The 21003-nt window shown below is 35.7% G+C and overlaps 2 pseudogenes; both read left to right on the forward strand.

Annotated features, from left to right (window-relative positions):
* Positions 1 to 13076: 13076 nt before the first annotated feature.
* Positions 13077 to 13980, forward strand: LOC109674231 (olfactory receptor 4C12-like; annotated as a pseudogene).
* Positions 13981 to 14771: 791 nt separating this feature from the next.
* Positions 14772 to 20715, forward strand: LOC141412594 (olfactory receptor 4C5-like; annotated as a pseudogene).
* Positions 20716 to 21003: the final 288 nt, after the last annotated feature.

The following is a 21003-nucleotide window of genomic DNA, read 5'->3' on the forward strand; positions in this document are numbered from 1 at the left end:
ACCTGAATTAGATGAGTGTGACAGCTCACCCTTGGGAATTGCAATAAATAAAGTCGGCAGCAGCAACCAGCTGACTTTAGAGAGCAGGTGAGCCACAGCCTCAAACACAGCAGACAGCACTCACAAAGCTGTCTTCAGATCCATCCACCTGGCAAGATAACCACAATGCTACTGATTAAATACCAGCAGCAAGACTGGATGCTGAAGGAGCAACACCACAACTACTAAGACTGAAATGGTGTGGTTTCTGGACCTGAAACTTTTATTCTTTTATAGTTTCATATACCCTGTTTCTTTTTTTAACTTTGAAGAGACAATGATAGATCTACTACTCAAACACCAACACCAGGACTGGGTGCTGAAGGATTAACAACAGAATTATTAAGACTGAAACTTCATTGCACTTGAACCTGGGATTTTTTTTTGTTTTTTTTCTTTTCATTCTCTGTCACTTTAATGCCTGTTTAACTCACTGTTGATTAGTACACATTCTCTCCCTGTTTATGTATTTGGCTCTGTATTCTCTGTTTTTCTTTTTTTTTTTTTTACCTTCATTGCTTTCTTCTTCCTTTTACACTTCCATTCTAGATATCATAATTTCTACTATTACAAGTTAGGCAATACTAAATCAAACAGTACAGGGACAGGAACAGTAGCTAATGGAATGATGGGAAGATGGAAAAAAGATGGAAACCATTCTCCTCCCAATAATAAATTAGTACAGGAACCAGAAGGAAATTAAAAAAACAGATGCCAAGATCCAGAATCCAACAAAATGAAGATAAAGTATGCCAAAGAACCCAACGAAGCCCATAACAAAATCCTGAAAGAAGAAATCCTGTAAGTAATCAATGAGAATTTTATAGAGATGACACTGGATATGGTCAAAATGTGCAGGAGACACTTAAGAAATTCCAAGACAACAAAAATAGAGAATTTGAGAAAGCACAAGAACAAATAAAAGAAACTATAGAAGCACTGTATAAACAACAAAGTGAAACAAAGAACACCATAAATAGAGAAATAAATGAACTCAGGGAGAAAATAGACAACATTAAAGAGTAAGTAATTCAGGATATGGAAAACCTCAAAAAAAAAATAACAAAACAGAAATGCAAAACAAAAGGGAAGGCCACTACAGCAGACTAGACCAACCAGAGGACAGAATCTCAGAACTCGAGATGAAATGGTAATTAAAGTAAAACTGAAGAACTACTAGTTAGACACCTCAAGACCTGTAAAGGAATATGCAAGAATTCAACTACATCAGAAGACCAAACCTGAGAATCATGAGCATTGAAGAAGGAGAAGAGGTGCAAACAAAAGGAATTCATAACATATTCAAGAAAATAATGACAGAAAATTTCCTAAATCTAGAGAAAACTATGCACATTCACGTACACAAAGTCACCAGGACAGCAAATAGACTTGACCAAATTAGAACTACCCCATGACATGTTATCATTAAAACAACAAGCACAGAGTATAGAGAAAGAGTATTGAAGGCTGTAAGAGAGAAAAAACAAATAACTTACAAAGGTAAACCCATCAAAATCACAGCAGATTTCACAATGGAAACATTAAAAGTAAGAAGAGCATGGAGTGAGGTCTTCAGGGCACTGAATGAAAATAACTTTAACCCTGTTTGACAAACTGGACTAAAACAGAAGATCCAACAATTTGTTGCTTACAGGAGACCCATCTCACAGACAGAAATAAGCATAGGCTTAGGGTGAAAGGCTGGAAGAACATTTACCAAGCCCATGGTCCCCGAAAACAAGCAGGAGTAGCAATACTTATCTCTGAGAAGTAGACTTCAAACCTACATTAATCAAACGAGGTAAAGAAGGACATCCCATACTAATAAAAGGAGAAATACACCAAAAGGAAATAATAATTATCAACCTGTAGATACTCAATGTCAATGCACCCAATTTCATCAAACATACCCTGAATGGCCTAAATATATATATAAAACCTAACACAGTGGTAGTGGGAGACTTTAATATCCCCCTCATCAAGGTCATCCAAACAAAAACTGAATAAAGAAATCCTAGATCTAAAACACACCATAGAGCAAATGGACCTAGTTGATGTCTACAGAACATTTCATCCAACTTTTACACAATATACATTTTTCTCAGCAGCCCACGGAACCTAGTCAAAAATTGATCATATCCTAGGGTGCAAAGCAAGCCTCAGCAAATATAAGAAAATAGAAATAATACCATGCATTCTATCTGATCACAATGCATTAAAACTAGAACTCAACAACAAAAATAATAACAAAAAATGCAAGCAGCTGGAAACTAAACAATGCATTGCTTAATAACCAATGGGTCATTGATGAAATAAAATGGAATTTAAAAGTTTCCTGGAAGTTAATGAAAATGAAAACACAACCTATAGGAACTTATGGGACACAGCAAAGGCAGTCCTGAGAGTCAAGTTTATAGCCATGAGTGCATATATTAAAAGGGCAGAAAGATCCCAAATCAATGACCTAAATATCAAACTCCTAGAAAAACAAGAACAAGCAAATTCCAAAACAAACAGGGGAGAAATAATAAATATAAGATCTGAAATTAATGAAATAGAAACAAAAAACCATACAAAGAATTAATGAAACAAAAAGTTGGTTCTTTGAAAAAATAAACAAGATCGATAGGCCCCTGGCAAAATTCACTAAAATGAGGAGAGAAAAAACCCAAATCAGTAAATCAAGAAAGCAAAAGGGGGAGATAACAACAAACAACAAGGAAGTCCAGGAAATCATCAGAGACTACTTTGAGAACCTATATTCAAATAAATTTGAAAATCTTGAAGAAATGGACAGATTTCCAGATACTTATGATCATCCAAAACTGAACCAAGAGGACATTAATCACCTGAATAGATCTATAACACAAAATGAAATTAAAGCAGCAATCAAGAGTCTCCCAAAAAAGAAAAGTCCAGGACATGATGGATTCTCTGCTGAATTCTATCAGACATTTAAAGAAGAACTAATACCAACCCTACTTAAATTGTTCCAAAAAATAGAGAGGGAAGGAAATTTGCCTAACACATTTTATGAAGTCAGTATTACACTTATCCCCAAACCAGTCAAAGACACCTCCAAAAAGGAGAAATACAGGCCAATCTCCTTAATGAACACTGATGCAAAACTACTCAATAAAATAATGGCAAACAGAATTTAACAACACATCAAAAAGATCATACACCAAAACCAAGAGGCTTCATCCCAGGAATGCAGGGGTGGTTCAACATATGCAAATCAATAAATTTAATACACCACATTAACAGAAGCAAAGACAAAAACTACTTGATAATCTCAATAGATGCAGAAAAAGCATTTGACAAGATCCAACACCATTTCATGATAAAAGCTCTTAAGAAAACTAGGAATAGAAGGAATGTAACTTAACATTATAAAAGCTTCTAATGACAAACCTACTGCCAACATTATACTTAATAGTCAAAAACTGAAACCATTCCCTCTAAAATCAGGAAGAAGACAAGGATGCCCACTATCCCCACTTCTGATCAACATAGTACTGGAATTCCTAGCCAGAGCAATTAAGCAAGAAGAAGGAATAAAAGGAATACAAGCAGGTAAAGAAACTGTCAAAATATCCCTATTTGCAGATGAATATGATCAAATACCTTAAAGATCCAACAAACTCTACCGAAAATCTCTTAGACACCATCAATAGCTATAGCAAGGTGGCAATATACAAAATCAACTTACAAAAATCAATAGCTTTTCTATATACTAATAATAAACAAACAGAGAAAGAATATGTGAAAACAATTTCATTTACAATAGCCTCAAAAAATTAAATACCTAGGAGTAAACTTAACAAAGGATGTGAATGACCTCTACAAGGAAAACTATAAACCCCTGAAGAAAGACATTGAGGAAGATTATAGAAAATGGAGAGCTCACCCATGCTTATGGATTGGTAGATTCAAAATAGTAAAAATGGCTATACTCCCAAAAGTAATCTACATGTTTAATGCACTTCCCATCAAAATCCCAATGACATTCATTAAAGAGATTGAAAAATCTACTGCTAAATTTATATGGGAACACAAGAGGCCATGAACAGCCAAAGCAATACTCAGTCAAAAGATCAACGCTGGAGGTATCACAATACCTGACTTCAAACTATATTACAAAGCAATAACAATAAAAACAGCATGGCAGTGGCACAAAAAAAGACATGAAGACCAGCGGAACAGAATAGAGGACTTGGATATGAAGCCACACAACTATAACCAACTTGTCTTTGACAGAGGTGTTAAAAATATACGATGGAGAAAAGACAGCCTCTTCAAAAAAACTGCTGGGAAAACTGGTTAGCAGTGTGCAAAAAACTGAAACTAGATCCATGTTTATCACCCTATACCAAGATTAACTCAAAATGGATCAAGGATCTTAATATCAGACCCCAAACTCTTAAGTTGGTACAGGAAAGAGTAGGAAATACTCTGAAATTAATAGGTATAGGCAAGAACTTTCTCAATGGAACCCCAGCAGCACAGCAACTAAGAGATAGCATAGATAAATGGGACTTCTTAAAACTAAAAAGCTTCTGCTCAACAAAAGAAATGGTCTCTAAACTGAAGAGAACACCCACAGAGTGGGAGAAAATATTTGCCAGCTACACATCAGACAAAGGACTGATAACCAAAATATATACAGAACTTAAAAAACTAAATTCTCCCAAAATTAATGAACCAATAAAGAAATTGGCAAGTGAACTAAATGGAAATTTCTCAAAAGAAGAAATTCAAATGGACAAAAAACACATGAAAAAATGCTCACCATCTCTAGCAATAAAGGAAATGCAAATTAAAACCACACTAAGATTCCACGTTCACCCCTGTTAGAATAGCCTTCATTAGCAACACCACTAACAACAAGTGTTGGCCAGGATGCATGGAAAAAGGAACCTTAGACACTGCTGGTGGGAATGTACAACCACTTTGGAAAAAATTTGGAGGCTACTTAAAAATCTAAACATTGATCTACCATATGATCCAGCAATACCACTCTTGCACATATACCTAAAAGAATGTGACACAGGTTACTCCAGAGGCACCTGCACACCCATGTTTATTGCAGCACTATTTACAACAGCCAAATTATGAAACAGACAAGATGCCCGACTACTGACAAATGGATTAAGAAAATATGATATTTATACATAATTGAATTTTTGCAGCCATGAAGAAGAATGAAATGTTATCATTTGCAGGTAAATGGATGGAATTGCAGTACATCATTCTGAGTGAGGTTAGCCAGGCTCAGAAGACCAAAAATCATATGTTCTCCCTCATATGTGGACTTTAGATCAAGAGTAAACACAACAAGGGGATTGGACTTTGATTACATGATAAGGTGAGCACGCAAGGGAGTTATAAGGATAGATAAGCCACCCAAAAAACAAGATGACATTAGATATCCTCAGTGCAAAGATACTAATGCAGAAACTTGAAAGCAACAGAGTCCAATAGGAGAGGAGAATCAGGAACTAGAGAAAAGGTTAGTTTGAGAAGAATCAATTTAGAATGTAACACATATGTACAGGAAAGCAATGTGAGGAATCTCCTACTATAGCTATACTTATCTCAAATAGCAAAAACCCTTGGTCCTGCTTATTAATTTTTATATTCTGTCTTCAACAAAATTAGAGATAAGGGCAGAACAGTTTTCTGCTTGGAGGTGGGGGGTGGGGGGGTAGACGGAGTGGATGTGGGGAGGGGGAGGTGCCCGGGGTAGAGGGGGAGAGCTGACCCAGACATTATATGGACAGATAAATAAAAGAAATTAAAAAAAAAAGAAATAAGCAAAAAAAAACCTGAATAATATCCTATTTTATACATGCTACATTTTGTTCATCCATTCTTTCTTGATTCTTTTATTATAGTAATGACACTTGATATGAGATATACCTTTAAGCAAAATTTTGGGGATACAATATAATACAGTACAACTAACTCTAGACAAAGTTGTACAGCAGATCTCTAGAACTCATTCATCTTGCATAACTGAAATTTTATACTCATTGAAAGATTTTGAATTCTTTTTTCCTGTGGTCTATGGCAATCACCACTGCATTTTTGTGAGTTTGAATATCTTAAATACTTAATATCACTGGAATAATTCAGTATTTGCTCTTCAGTGACTGGCTTATTATACTTAGCATACTCTCCTGAATGTTCGTATATGTAGTTGCATGTGACAGGATTTCCTTCTTTTATAAGACTGAATAGTGTTCCATATATAATGTAGATAATATATATATTATATAAAGCATTATGTATTATTGTACTATAATATTATATAGTTTATATTACATTTTCTTTACTCCTTCTGTAAATGGAATTAAATTGTTCCACTGATTGGCCATGATGAATCATATGAATTATGCTGCAACGACCATGTTAAGGGCACTTACCTCTAACATGTTTTATGGGAGGGTGGGCTGTACTATGGTTTGAACTCAGGTCCTTAAACTTGCTAAGAAAATTCTGTACCTATTGACCCATGTTCTTTTTAATTTGGTTAATTTTTAGATAGTGTTTTGCATTTTTGGGCCTGGGCTAGCCTCTGACAGTGATCCTCCTACATCTGTCTCCATTGCAGCCAGGATTGCAGTCATACTTAACTTATTTGTGGATTTGGTATGTCACTAACTTTTTGCCAAGGCTAGCCTTGAACCACAGCTTTCTGATCTCTGCCTCTCAAGTAGCTGGGATTACAGGTATGAACAGAACCACTGCAATTGCCCTTATCTCTTAGATTTCCTGATTTCAATTCCTGGATAAAGACTCAGAAGTAGCATATGTGATACAGATGGTCATTCCATTTTTAAGTGTTTGATGAACCTCCATCCTGTTTTCTAAAGTGAGAACATCATTCCTGCTATATTGGCACTCACAGCTGCAGTGATCAGCCTGATTCTTGGGCAGACCCAAGACTGAGTCTGTTTGTGGTGGAATGGATTTGTGGCAAGCATAAAGTTTGAAGCTTTTGAGTTGAGCCAGTGGTGCTGTGGACCTGGAGACCAGGTCGATAATGAATTGTGGAGATTAGGGCCATTGGGGACTGTGCAGTTCTAGGTTTTACTGTGGCAGTCCCAGTGTTGTGGTAAGAGCAAAATTCTGTGCTGGATTCTCCTTCCCCAGGCAGAGGGTATCCAATTCTAAACTGTGCTTCTTGAGGTAAGGGGAGGGGAGTTGTGTTCTTTCCTAACCTTTTCCATGTTTTTTTTTTTCTATGCTAAATCCAGGTGCTATCAGTACCCACCTGTTTTCCATGTTCATGGATTCGCAGAATCAATATAGTAAAAAGCAATCTACATGTTCAGTTCAATTCCCATGAAAATCCCAATGACATTCATCACAGAGATTGAAAAATCAGCCCTATAATTCATATGAAAACACAAAAGACTGCCAGTAGCCAAGACAATATTGAGCAAAAAGAGCAATGCTGGAGGTATCATAATACTCGACTTGAAACTATATTACAGGGCCTTAGCAATAGAAGTAGCATGGTACTGGCACAAAAACAAGTATGAAGACCAGTGGAACAGAATAGAAGACCTGGATATGAATCCATGCAGTTTACCCATCTTAATTTTGACAAAGGAGCCAAAAACGTATGATGGAGAAAAGGCAGACTCTTCAACAAATGTTGCTGGGAAAAGTGCTCATTTGCCTGCAGAAAACTGAAACTAGTTCCATGCCTTTCACCCTGTACTAGTATTAAGTAGATTAAGGACCTTAATATCAGATCTGAAAACTGGAGTTTAGTACAGAAAAGAGCAGGGAATAAACTGGAAGCAACAGAAGATATATGCAAGGATTTCCTCTGTAAAATTCAAGTGACCCAGCATCTAAAAGAAGGGATTGATAAGTGGGACTACATGAAATTAAAAATCTTCTGCACAAAAAAAGAAATGGTCTCTAGATTGAAGAGGGCACCTACAGAATGGGAGAAAATCTTTGCTAGCTACACATTAGACAAGGGTCTGATAACCAGAATATGAAGGGAGCTGAAAAAACTAAATCTCTCCAAAAATAAATGAGCTAATAAAGGAGAGGGAAGAGAACTAACAGAAAATTTTTAAAGGAAGAAGTCCAAATGGCCAAAAAACACATGAAAAAATGCTCACCATCCCTGGGCATAAAGGAAATGCAATGAAAACCACACTAAGATTCCACCTTACCCCTGTTAGAATTGCTGCTATCAAGAACACCAACAGCAATACATGTTGGTGAGGATATGGGGAAAAAGGATCCCTCATACACTGCTGGTGGGAATGTAAGCTAGTATAACATTCCATAATGTATGTTTTACAGAAAACAATATGGAAGCTTCTTAAAAAACTAAATATAGGACTGCCATATGATCCAGCAATACCTCTCTTAGGATATACTCAAAGGAATGCAACTGAGGTTCTTACAAAGGCACCTGCACACCTATGTTTATTGCAGCATTATTCACAATAACCAAGGTATGGAAATAGCCAAGCTTCCTCACTACCAATGAATAAGTTAAAAAATGTATTATTTATATACAACAGAATTTTATTTAGCCACAAAGAAATTAATGGAACTGGAGAACATCATCTTAAGCAAAACTAGGCTCAGAAGACCAAAAATCACATATTCTTCTTCATATGTGGATTATAGACCTGAAGCAACTGCAGAAATATTATTGGATGTGGGTCATACACTAAGGGGAGACTGTGCATGGGAGAATAAGGAAAGGGAAGGAAACCTAAAACTTGATTTTGGTTGATATGCTCACTGTATAGAATATAGTAACCTCAAACTGGCAGAGACCACCACAGGAAGGGGCCTAGGAAGTAGTGAAGAGGTCTGGTAGAGATGAACCAATATGTGTTGTAATACACAATATGCATGGTAACAACACTAGGAATCTCTCTTTATAGCTATCTTTATCTAAAAATAGCAAAAAGCTACGTTTTTCTTATGTTTTCAGTTTAAAAAATTGGAGAAGAGGGAGGAACAGTTTCTGCCCAGAAGGTGGGAGGAGTGGGGAGATAGCCGAAACAATGTGTACACATGTAAGTAAATGTAAAAATGGTAAAACAAAAATAAACAAATAACTTCATTCAAAAGAAAAAATGTCCATGTCAAGATGGCTTCAATGTTGAATTTAGTTAAACATTTTAAAAAGAATCAACAGTAATCCTTCATGAACATTTCCAGAAATATAGAAGAGGGAATGCTTCCCAACTTATTGTATAAGACCAGTATATTGATACTGAAACCACACAAAAGTATCATAGTCATCTTTTATGACTATAGGTTCATAAGTTATCCATAAAAGGCTAGCATATTTCATTCATTAGTTTATAAAAACTTTTCTTCACTATGACCAAGTGGAACTTGTGCCAAGAATAAGGTTGTTTCAATATAAACACCAATCAATATAATATACCATATTAAATGGATAAAGGGCATAGTGTTCAGTAATTCTAGTTTCTATTGATACCTGCTATTATTGCTATATTTTCTGGTTCTCCATCCATATATAACCATAAATGCTATATAGCATATAAATGTTTTAACTTTCATGCTATGTGATTTAAACAACATCCTGTCCTCCAGACTGCAGAATAATTGCTGTACTATGAGCTTGTAAGATGTGTGCACATATCGGCTGTGCAAATCTCCACTGCCCTGGGGATACTGTGTGTGAGAAAATATAAAGTGTGTTTCCATGGTGAACCTTCATCCACTGAATATGCAGTGAAATTCCTGAAGTTCTGAAAATTTCAATGGGAAGGCATAAAAATTAGGAAAGATTGATTTGCTTTCTGCATTGGGAAAGTTGAAGATTTTATCCTCTATTTACCTTCCAACTGTAGATATCACACTACCCTGAAAGCGTATCAACACAAGATTCATTCCCAGGGACAGAATATGTTCTAATGTGTTTATGGTAAAGTTGACAGACTTAGTATCTCAATCTTTTTTATGACTTCAGACAGTGAGGAAATTTCCTCAGGGATATGACCTGAGTGAAACTCCGGGTTGTTAACTACATGACATTTAGAGCCCTTCATGTCCCACTTCACAATCCTCAAGGGCTTAGTAGAGAAGCATTTTGTCATACAATATTCCAGATCATAAAATATAGGTTTTTACCAAGTTAGTTTCAACTGTAAGAAAAAAACTAATTAGTTGACTTATAGGTAAATACTTCAAAATATCTGTTTTTTAGTTACAATCTTTAAAAAAATCCAGAGTTAATTAATTCCTTGGAGGCAAAGCCTTAGATAGAATAATGTCCTTTAAAAATATTCTCAGTATCCTCTCTATCCTCCATGATTCCAGAAGAATGTTTTCTTATGTTACAGACAGAATTGGGGGGGTATTAAGAGGTAAAACATTTGTGTCTATTTTTCAATAACTCTTGATCTAAGTTCAGAAAATCAGAAGAATCTCTTTAGTATCTGAAGATTTGATTCCAAATTCAACATAGCATTTTATTTTTCCTTTTGTAAATATTTCAATATGGGTTACAAAGGTCTTGGAGCTTAATGCTGGCTGAATCCATTTTAAGAAATTTGTGCAATTTTGTCTTTTTCTGCTTCCTGTAATATTGTGTCGTCAGTAGGGATTTGGGAAATACACATTGCATAAAGTGGTGTTTGAATAGCTGCTTGTAAGGATTACTTTGTGTTTTTGGCTACATTGCACAATCTTCTCAACTACAGAGACAGCCACAGTAAGTTATCTAGAATTGCTGACTTTTAATCTTATTTCTTAAATTTCCATTTTCCCCTTAATGTGTTTGCAATTAAAATTGTGGAAGCATTATTTTCTGATCATTTTCAGATGTTCTAGGATATTTTGTGGAAAAAATTTTATTGATATATGTTAATAAAAGAAAAATAAATATTTCTTATCCTAACTATGTTCTTTTTAACAGTATATCAGGAAAAGTTTTGCAATTTATGGAATTGCAAAGCCAATTTCTAGACTTTTAGGTGGAGTCTCTGGCTGGATCACTGAGAGTTTCTTCCCCGATAAGGTGTGTGATGTGGTGGTTTGATCATCAGAATGGTACATGTACAGTCACTCATTTCCTTGAAACAATGCTCTGCCTTAATAATTCCCAGGGATGAAAGAGAAGGAAGACAGCACTTTATACTCAGAGGAGGAGATATGAAAAGCAACCAGAATAAAAAAAGGCAAATAAGAGGTAGAGCTGAGATAAGGTATGTGATCTTACTATAGTGAAGACAGTTCAGCATGGAAGAAGAGGAATGGCATTTGAATTGTTTTTCAAGGAACTTCTTCAACTGTGAAAGTGAGATACCAAAGAGGAATGCATTCAAAATATAGACTCTGTAAGGGAAGAGTGCATTTCTGCTGTGACTGGGAATCTATATTAAAGTCCAGGCTCAGGGACACTGCTTATTTTGACGTTATCAAACTTTGTCAGATATTATTTTAACCAGGGGACAGCTTGTTTAGGCTGCAGTGGATCTGATACTAGCAATGTGACTGAGTTTCTGCACCTTTCAACTCAGGTCTACCCCTTTTGGAGAATAAAGATAGGTATTATATGAATATAGAGGTATTATATGAATAGAAGTGTATCAACTTTTTAACGTTATAAAGATTCGATGAAATCATCTTTATAAATTTTTGTATAGTGCTGAGTATATGGAAAGCAGTCAATTGAAATATTACATAGGAAGTAGGTGATGAACAAGTATGCCTCTGCAGTTATTAAGACTGGGGAAAAGCAGAATTACAGTAGAGGTTTCATTTCAAAATGTTTGAGTCTGTGGAATTTAAATAAGTAATGATGTTTCCTCTGTCTGGGAGGAAGTTTGTCTTTTTAGATCCTTGCCTCTAAATTGTACTCTGAGAGTCCTGTTATGGAGATCAGATGTTTTCCTGCAAAAAATATGGGTATTAGAAGATTTGCATGTTAATGGGTACACTACTGATCTTTGCACTATGACAGAAAAAGAAACTGATTTTGTGCTTGAGACTGGCAACGGCAAAGACATCAATTTTAACTAAAGACTGGGTTGTTTTGTTTATGTTTGTGTCTGTGCAGTGTGAGGAAAATGGAGGAAGATGAAAATTGTAGAAGAAACTTGTTCTTTAAATATGTTCAGAATACTTCAAGATTTGTGAGAAATTGAACTAATTAAGTGAATTAATGGAGATGAATGAGTCAGTATAGGGTTTTCTAGGCTAGTTTTGATCATGAAAAGTTACCTATGCCACATACCTGGAAGTGGTAACACATCTTAGTCCATTGTTGGTTCTCCCAAGGGCTGTTAGAGTTCACTCAGTTTTGTTCTCACAGGGCTATGGTCCCTGAAAGGATTCTCTGACACATTGGGTTCTCCAGAAGGGAGGCCACAATTCTTGCTTTGGAGCTCTAAGATAGTTTCTCAGTGAGGCATTCAGGGGATCTTTTGGAACAGATGTCCTTTGTATGTAACTAGGTACATGTTATACTTAAATGTAACGGAGACAATTCATTTTGTACTTTATGGCCTTTGTGGTTTAAGAACACACAAATATTTTTTAATTTAAAATTTGAGGTCCAAGAAAAAGTGAGAATATTTTTCTTTTTTTCAATACGAGGTATTAAATCCAGGGTCTCACACATGCTAGGAAATTCTTTACCATTTAAGCTCCACTCCATTCTATTTGTTTTTATATTATTATTGAGGTAGAGTCTCAGCACTTTTTTTTTGACCTGGGCTAGCTTTGAACTCATGATTCCTATCTCCACATCCCAAGGAACTTAATTATAGGTTTGTCACCATGCCTGACTAAAGTGAGAATTAATAATGACAGAACAGTTAAAAAATACTATTTCAAAGTTTAATTGAATGATATGTGCATTCTTCATCAAATAAATAAGAATAGATTTTGTATTAAATGGATTGTGACTGATTATTATGTTTTATTGAATTATTTTATGGTTCTTTTTTCCCTTTCCTTTCCCTGAAGGTGAATAAAATATTCCTACCTGGAGTATTTTATTTAAAATCAACCCCACCACCTAGATGGAGAATGAAAGAAACGTGACTGAATTTATTTTAATGGGTCTTACACAAAACCCCCAAATGCAGAAAGTAGTGTTTGTGACATTTTTGGTTCTGTACATGATAACGTTATCAGGAAATCTTCTCATTGTGGTCACCATTATCAATAGCCATGCCCTAAATTCCCCCATGTACTTCTTCCTGAGTCACCTTTCTTTGATAGATACAATTTATATGTCTTCTTCAGCTCCTAAGCTGATTATGGACTCCCTGCAAGAGAAGAAAGTCATCTCCTTTAATGGATGTATGGCTCAAGTCTATGCAGAACACATTTTTGGTGCTGTTGAGATCATCTTGCTGACAGTGATGGCCTATGATCGCTATGTGGCTATCTGTAAACCTCTGCACTATCTGACCATCATGAGCCACAAGCTATGCTATGCATGCTCTTGGTGGGAGTAGCTTGGACTGGAGGATTTCTCCATGCAACTATCCAGACCCTCTTCACAGTCTGGCTACCGTTCTGTGGCCCCAACGTCATAGACCATGACACTCATACTCTTGGTGTCTTTATTGCTGCTAACAGTGGGTTCATCTGCCTATTCAACTTCCTCCTCTTGATGGGATCCTATGTGGTCATCCTGCGTTCCTTAAAGAATTGCAGCTTAGAGGGGAGGCGCAAAGCCCTCTCTACCTGTGTGTCTCACATCACAATAGTCGTCTTATCCTTTGTACCCTGCATATTTATGTATCTGCACCCGGTTACCACTCTGACCATAGATAAAGCTATTGCTGTCTTTTATACTATGCTGGCTCCTATGTTAAATCCTTTAATCTATACCCTCAGAAATGCTGAGGTAAAGAAGGTGATAGGGAAACTGGAGAAAAAAAACTGACTTCAGATAATAATTAAGCAGAATCATTGTACATTATAAATAAAGGTAATAAATGTCATATAGTCCAAAATTTTTGATCTATACATGAATACATCAACTCTCATAAGGAGTTTGTTATTATTAGTGGACAACTACTGAAACATAAAGTTAAAGTTAGGCTGCAGTTCAGACTTACTGTCTCTCAGTCTATGCTTTGTTATTATACCTTATTGCTTCTTAGTCATTAAATATGCATAAATTACTAGTAATTAGAAATATTTCTAGAACCTAAAAGTACTTTTCACCTTGAATAGTGGTTTGATATTAAAATAACCTTAAGTAACATTGAGATGCTCTTTATAACTGATTATTGAAAATAACATATTTAATGGTATTCTTTTACTTTGTACTCTGTCCTCTACATTCTTTCCCTTGTGGATTTTATTGTTCATTAAATATTGGTTGCATAGTTGAACAGAGACATGGTTTATCTAATGCTTATAAGGCTGGCATTTTCTTCCATATTGTATCAGTCATGGTCTAAGCAGGGCACAGACCACATAGATTCCCTGATTTGCAGGGAAAGTTCACATACAAGTATTAATCTTATCAGGGGATTAATGGTAAAGAAAACTGCCCTGTGCTTGAAAGATGAATATCTAAGAAAGGTATACACTTCGAGGATAGATTGCTCCCTGGGAATCTAATACTTTGGAATGTTTTAGATATTAGTTATTGATTGGTGGAGAAGTTCATTCACAGTAGCTGGACAGAGCTGTATACAAGAAACTTGTCTGGTACTACATGCTGAGAGCCTCCCACTGGAATGATGGAGGAGGCACTGAAGCTGGTGGACAAGAAACTGTGGCTTGGAAAGCAGGTTGAGGTACAGATGTCATTAAAACTCAGTGGACCACCATGGGACATCTCCCCCTGCCACCCAAGCATGCACGCTGTTGGAAACTACACAGTCAAAATAAGATGGAAACAGAAACCCATTTAACTGGGAGCAGCATTGTACACCATAACAGAGCAGGTATGGGAAAGAAATGTTTGCAGAGTCCATTTTCATTAATATGGAGCAAGCAATGAATGTATTTGAAGCTGAGAGACAATAAGTTGATAACTTTCACAGAAATTTTACCCTAAATTCTTACAACACACTTTCCAGGCTATTCGACATGGCACTATTTGACCAAATCTCATATTAGTGGTAGAACAGAGACCTGAACTAATACATGAATCATTTTCTTATATATTTTCCGATTATTACATAGCATTAAGTAAAAATTTTATGGCTTTTATGTTATTACATTGTTGCAATTTTTATAGTAAAGTCTGAAAATGAATAAGGAACAAAATTTACTGAAAGATCCAGCATAATATATTTTATGGTAATTTAAAATAATTTTATTTTTAGGTATATGCTGGTTTTATAAATACTCTCACTGAAGACAGAAGGATGAACCATTACTTGGAAGTGATTTATTAGAAGAGATTTAAATCTTACTTTTTTCAGATTTTTAACTGAATTTTAGGGCCAGTAAGGGTAATACTCATCCAAATGGGAAAGAACTAGTCTCTGCTCTTTTAAGAAAAATATTGATGAGTCTATAGAAGTCAGATTTCAGCAACCTAATGTGGGCAGGAAAGTAATAAGAAGTCAAAGATATGGACAAGAGTGAAATTGAAAGCAACCAGGAACAAAACTAGAATTGATTTCAAAAGATGAATGAAGCTTCTATCAGACAAAATGTGAAATCACATGTAAGTCACAAGACGGATCCCTAACACCTAAGAAATTCCAGAATGATGGGTAGAAAATGCTGCCTAGAGAGATTTCTGGGGCACAACTTTAGAGTTCTTTTCAACTGTTCCTCAGGTTGTTGGAAAATTAGCACAGATGCTCGGACAGTTTGGATAAAGGAGGTCAATGAAGCTGATGATGTTTGTGAAACATTGCATGTGAATTTTCCTTTGAGCATGTGAAAATGGTCCTGAAGATTATCTCTAGGTAAACAGCCTTAATAAATGATGATCTTTAATGTACATTGCACTTCATTGTTCATGTTAGTTTATCTCCATCTCATGCAATTCCTATTCCTTTGTATTACAGTGCAAACTTAATTTCCATGAAACATGATAAAAAGCTGCTATGTTAGCTTACATTGCCATCAACTGTCAAGCTACACTCAATTTAATCTTCTCATGAACAGTTTGAATTGGTGAAGCTATTAATCACAAACAATGATACTTTTACAATAAAAATCAAATACATGTTATAAAATAATCACATCATGCTAATTATCTTACAATTTTTGGCTTTGTTCAGTCATTATTGACAAAATTGTATATTTATGCTGTACAACGTATTTTCTTTTTTACAGTGAAATGATAGTACATTTTATTAGAAAAATACTACACTTTCTGAATGTTGGTCATGTCTAGGCAGAGAATGATTATGACACAACATGATGTTTCGATACATGTATGCCTTGTGAAATGATTGATATAATCAAGCTAATTAGCATATCCATCACCTCACATGATTACCTTTTTTTTTTTTGGTAAGATTTTTAGATCTATTGTGTGCTCTAACTCATGTTCCCTCCATGATGTGCTGCTTAGCCATAGATCAATTCTCAAGGCATTAACTGAATACCAGTTTTCTACAGATTTAGATGCTTTCACATGTTATCTTGCTTGATACTCGCTGTAACTCGGTATGACAAGTATTATGGTTGTTTATACGCTCTGGGTAGCTCATGCATCCATACTTCCATGACTAAAGTAAATTGTGCCTTAGGGATCAACTCTTGAGATGACTTTCTAATTAAAGCCATACACAGGGTGTGCTAACACAGTGTACTTGGCCCTACACTAACCATGTCACAGATGCGATGGTCACAAGAGAAAGAACAGGACAAGGTGTTTTGGCTTCCATCTTGGCTGAAATTCTAATTCTAGCTCTCTAAGAGGTCAGGACATTTTCTTTTTGCCAAGGGAAGCCTTGAATCACATCTTTTTGATCCCTGCCTCTCAAGTAACTGGGATTACAGGTATGAACAGAACCACTGAAATTGCCCTTATCTCTTAGATTTCCTGATTTCAATTCTTTGGGTAAAGACTCAGAAGTAGCATAAGTGATACAGATGGTCATTCCATTTCTAAGTGTTTGATGAACTTCCATCCTGTTTTCTAAAGTGAGAACTTCATTTCCTGCTAAGAGCATTCACAGCTGCTGTGATCAGCCTTATCCTTGGGAAGACCCAAGACTGAGTCTGTTTGTGATAGAAGGGATTTATGGCAAGCCTAAAGTCTGAACTTCTGAGTTGAGCCAGTGATGCTGTGGACCTGGAGACAGGTCAGTAATGAATTGTGGAGATTAGGGCCATTGGAGACCGTGCAGTGCTAGGTTTTACTGTGGCAGTCCCAGTGTTGTGGCAAGAGGCAAAATTCTGTGCTGGATTCTCCTTACCACAGGCAGAGGGTATCTCATTCTAAACTGTGATTCTTGCGGTAAGGAGAGGGAAGTTGTGTTCTTTCCTATCCTTTTCCATGTTTTTTTTTTATTTCCATACTAAACCCAGGTGCTATCAGCATTCACCTGTTTTATATAGCTCTTTATCATGGTCATTATTTCTTTTGATGTTTATGAGTTGAGACAAACACTGGGAAGTTCTGTTCTCTGTCCTTTTGTCATTTATTTAGAAACTGGATAAAATTATTGATGAAGTTTAAGAGTGAGAAATTCGCTTTCTTTTAGTCCCCATTTTCCTGATAAGTAGGAGGCATAATATTCTGAGATTAAAGGAAATGTGTAGGATATGATTATGGGAAACTGGTGGAAAATTGGAACATATGCTGAGAAAAATGTGTAGGTAGATGGACCTGTGTATAAAATTAGAAAATTGTTTTTGGAAACTTGGAAATCCTAGTTTACATTGGGGTTCATAGTTTTTGTTTTAATCTCCTTTCGTATTCTTATACAAGAAGAAGATGATGGAATATGAATTCATCATTAAAATATGTCAGTTAGTGTAGTATAGTATGTTATGACAATAAAAAAGACACTAAATGGACTGGGCTTGTAAATATTGCATTGTATACTTTTTGAAAATCAAGATAATTCCAAAAGTTATGTTAATTTATTTTGTCCTTAATAGTGGTGAGACTTTTAAAAGGTGAAATTAGTTGATGAATTCATCATGGTCAGCTGGATTTTTCATGATAACAAATTAATTCTGAACTTTCAGGGTCTTAACATATACAATTTTATTTTCTGCTTGCCCACTAAGGGTTATGTTGCCCTTGAAGTCATTTGTTCTCAGTAATCCAGCTAGTTTTCTTTGTCTGGACACTTCTATCTCAACATGAGTCTTCCAGATGTGCTGCAGCAGGGGAAAAGAAACTTAGGGAATAGCACATTGGCTCCTGAATGTGACACATATCACATTTGGAAGCAGGGTGCTACTTAAAAATAAGTGTACTGCAAAATGAGGTCAAAATATATTGATGTGTACTGATCAGCAAATAGGTTGGCTATACTTGAGAAAAGCTGATCTCCTGTTGGAATGGGTTGTTTCTAACCTGCTCAGTGTTAATCTGTATGTAGCATATGTTTAATATAAGATGCAGGCCTGGCAAAATTGTCATTTCAGTATTCAGATTTTTTAAAGATAGATATGAAGTTGATGGATTTGCAGGCGTTTTATTTTGTCTCTGATCCATTTTTTTTTCAAATCTGTGTTCTTTTTCATAAAATTTTTCTGTATTTCAATGACTCCCCATCTTGTTGATCTGCAATTCTCTAGTCAAATTTGAAAGTGCAGAATTTCTGTTTTGATTACTCAGCTATCATTGACTCTCTTTTGGGTTAACTACATTTTTCTTTATTAACTAAGATATAAATCCATCCAGTACAAGCTATGTTGGCATTAAAGTGGTATGTAGGATGCTTATGACAGGAAAAGATTTCACCAAAATGTCTTCTACCTGAGAAAGCAAGTCCAATGTTGTTCTGGGTCTGTACATAGATGAATTTTATGTACTTCCTTTGGTTTTAGGCAGAGAAAATAATTTCCTCTGGAAAGAGCAAGATTGTCATGTATGTGCTCTCCCTGGAGTGCATAGTACAGCAGCACTAATTTTGTAATTTTAGGATGAATCATTTCTTAATGATTCCCATTCCTCAAAACCCATTCATTTCTGTTTTTTCTCTTTCTCTCACAATAGAAAGTCTATCATGATTCCATTGCTTTGAATTAAAATCATGCATTGCATAAATATTTAAGTGTTAGTCTTTTTAGCTAAAATATTGTAGTTACCTGGCTTGATAGTGATATAACTTGTGCCTGAAATTTGTGGAAATTTACTCGTGACTACATAAACTTACGATATTTTGTGTTGATTAATAATATCCTTTTGGTTACCAAATTGTAAATGCCAGGAAATTTCTAATTGAAAGAGTCTTCAATCATCATTTAATCAAACATTTATCTTATATTAGAAGAGCCACTAAAGATTATAGAAAACAGGGGAACAAAAATATTCAAATTCAAATATTCTGACTTTAAGGCCATTATCCTTTCCATTAGCCACTCTTGGTAAAAAATGCAAATTTTAATTTGTCTTATCTATCATGTGAATTATTAACTGATTTTTCTTTCGCCCCTGAGGGTTCTCATGATATTTTTCCTCTGTGTTTCTGAAGTTGTAGATTAAGAAGTTTAACATGGGTGTTACCATAGTATAAAATGCAATAAATGCTTTGTCAATGGCAAGATCATCGTGGGTCAAATGTACATGAAGATACAGGGTACGAAGAATAGGACAACTGTAGTAATATGGGGGGCACAGGTAGAGAGAGCCTTCTGCTCTTCTTCAGTGCTGTGCTTCTTTAGCGAGCAAAGTGTGAGGACGTAGGAGGTGACAAGAATAGAAAAAATGAGCATACACATCAGTCCACTATTTGCTGCCACAAAGAGTCCAAAAATGTGAGTGTCTGTGCAGGTAAGTTTTAGAAGAGGGAAAAGATCAAGATGAAATGATCAATGACATTTGGGCCACAGAAGGGCAACCAGACCTTTTTCAACAGAAATATATGAATGGAAATTATTTGCTTCATCAAAGTTTGTTAGCCAAAATTTCAGTCCTTGTGCTATTAACAGATAAATCAATTATCCAAATGCCAAACAGTTTCATGGAGCAAGTGTCCAATGTTACAGAATTCATCCTCCTTGGTGTGATACAGAACCCAGATGTACAGAAACTCTTATTTGTTATATTTTCAGCAATCTACTTTCTCACCCTGGTAGGCAATCTGCTCATTGCTGTGACAATCACCACAAGCCCAGCCCTGGGCTCACTCGTGTATATTTTTCTGTTCTTCTTATCCCTCATAGATGGCTGCTGCTCTTCTCCTATGGCCCCCCCAAATGATATTTGACTTACTCACTGGAAACAAAACTATCTCCTTTACTGGGTGCATGACTCATCTCTTTGCAGAACATTTCTTTGGGGCAGTTGAGATCCTCCTGCTCACAGTGATGGCCTATGACCGCTATGTGGCCATCTGCAGGCCCCTCCACTACATGATCACAATGGACAGTTGGTGTCTATGGTCTGGGCTGGAGGATTTTTTCATGCTTTGATTCAAGTTTTCTTTATGGTCTGGGTACCCTTTTGTGGCCCAAATGTCACTGATCACTTCATCTTGATCTTTTCCCTCTCTTAAACTCTCCTGGATAGACACTCATATTTTTAATATTTAAGAGATAGGCACTTTTTAAAACCAAGTCTTTTCTCAACGCCACCAAGGAAAAGAAATCTTGTAAATAGCATATATTTATGACTTCCAATGAAACATAAATCTGTTAAGAAAACAGAAAAAAGAGATCAGTGTAGATCTAATCTCTTGGTGGGGAAGAACATCTTAAGTGAAAACACATTGAAAGAAGACACAGGAAAAATAATGCATTCAACTACATAAAACATGTTTCCAGTAGGGAAAATATCTGCAACACTTTTGGTGATTATTATTATGGAAGTAGGTTTCTTTT

This window comes from Castor canadensis, chromosome 1 (genome assembly GCF_047511655.1).
Source record: "Castor canadensis chromosome 1, mCasCan1.hap1v2, whole genome shotgun sequence".
NCBI lineage: Eukaryota > Metazoa > Chordata > Mammalia > Rodentia > Castoridae > Castor > Castor canadensis.